At 40.4% G+C, this 1,927-nt stretch overlaps 1 non-coding gene across 1 annotated transcript; it reads left to right on the forward strand.

Moving 5' to 3' along the window:
- The first annotated feature begins 1,487 nt into the window (after positions 1–1,487).
- Positions 1,488–1,569, forward strand: TRNAL-UAG (transfer RNA leucine (anticodon UAG)). Its single transcript has one exon. It is a non-coding gene; the product is annotated as a tRNA-Leu (tRNA).
- Positions 1,570–1,927: the final 358 nt, after the last annotated feature.

Consider the following 1,927-nt stretch of genomic DNA (forward strand, 5'->3'; position numbering starts at 1 on the left):
TGCTGCTGTATGCCTGTGTTATGCTCTACCTGTGCTGCTGTATGCCTGTGTTATCCTCTACCTGTGCTGCTGTATGCCTGTGTTATCCTCTACCTGTGCTGCTGTATGCCTGTGTTCTCCTCTACCTGTGTTATACTCTACCTGTGCTGTTGTATACCTGTGTTATCCTCTACCTGCGCTGCTGTATACCTGTGTTATCCTCTACCTGCGCTGCTGTATGCCTGTGTTATCCTCTACCTGTGCTGCTGTATACCTGTGTTATTCTCTAGCTGTGCTGCTGTATACCTGTGTTACACTCTACCTGTGCTGCTGTATGCCTGTGTTATCCTCTACCTGTGCTGCTGTATGCCTGTGTTATCCTCTACCTGTGCTGCTGCATACCTGTTTTATTCTCTACCTGTGCTGCTGTATACCTGTGTTATCCTCTAGCTGTGCTGCTGTATACCTGTGTTATCCTCTAGCTGTGCTGCTGTATACCTGTGTTATCCTCTACCTGTGCTGCTGTATACCTGTGTTATCCTCTACCTGTGCTGCTGCATACCTGTGTTATTCTCTACCTGTGCTGCTGCATGCCTGTGTTATCCTCTACCTGTGCTGCTGTATGCCTGTGTTATCCTCTACCTGTGCTGCTGTATGCCTGTGTTATCCTCTACCTGTGCTGCTGTAATAGGTAATATACATGAGAATGAGTCTTCTGATTTAAAAAAAAAAAGTAAATTAAAATTTAAAAAACAAAATGGGGACAGAAAACCTTTTCATGATTTGGATAAAACATACCATTTTTAAACTTCCAATTTACTTCCATTATCAAATTGGCTTTGTTCTCTTGATATCCTTTGCTGAAGGAGCAGGGCTGCAAGATGAACACATCTAATCTGCCAATCACAAATGACATAAGTGTGCAGGCACCAATTAGCAGCAGCTCCCAAGGGATACCAAGAGAAGAAAATAGAAGTGAATTTGAAAGTGTCTTAAAAATGTTATATCTGAATCCTGCACGTTTAAAGGGACAGTGTACACTCATTTTCATATAACTGCATGTAATAGACACTACTATAAAGAATAAGATGCACAGATACTGATATAAAAACTCACTTAGACGCTCTCAGTTTAGCTCTGTTAAAAAGGCAGCTGGAAAGCCCACTGCAAGTGGGAAATAAGACCCCCCCCCTTCTTTTGCATATGAAAAGACCCTTTACACAAACAGGAGCAAGCTGGAGTAGGCATCTGACGGTATTCTCCTAAAACTTTCGGGCTTGGTTAGAAGTCTGAAAATCAGAGCAATGTTATTTAAAAATAAGCAAAACCATACATTTAAAAAAAACAACAAAAAAACGTTATGGGCTATATAAATAGATCATCTACAAAACATTTATGCAAAGAAAAAAAATAGTGTATAATGTCCCTTTAAGTTTAACTTTCATATCCCTTTATTGTGTAGGCTCTCATCTGCTGCTGATAAGTGATGGCTTATCAATCAAACATATGGTAGCGTGGCCGAGCGGTCTAAGGCGCTGGATTTAGGCTCCAGTCTCTCTGGAGGCGTGGGTTCGAATCCCACCGCTGCCAGTCTTTTTTTTATTTTTTTTTATATTGCGTATTTAAGAAACAGGTTACTTTGGCCAACTAAAATTATTGTGCTTTATATCACCCTGTATGTTTATTTGAGAGCTAAATATGTTAAATGTTGTTGGAATTGCTACACTGGTTCCGCATCACGTGCACTTTATTGATCTTTTTTGTGTAATTGTGGTTCCAAGCAGAAAACATTTAGATTATGAAATATCTGCACATTATCTCCTGCTCTTCTCACCACATCACACTGTCTATGTATTTATTACTTGCTAATCTAAGCAGTGACGTCAGAGGCTGGTGAGGCAGTGGCTAGGATACGCCTTCATTCTTTAGATATCCTTTGTTGAAGAAA

Source organism: Bombina bombina, chromosome 4 (genome assembly GCF_027579735.1).
Source record: "Bombina bombina isolate aBomBom1 chromosome 4, aBomBom1.pri, whole genome shotgun sequence".
In the NCBI taxonomy this organism is placed as follows: Eukaryota; Metazoa; Chordata; class Amphibia; order Anura; family Bombinatoridae; genus Bombina; species Bombina bombina.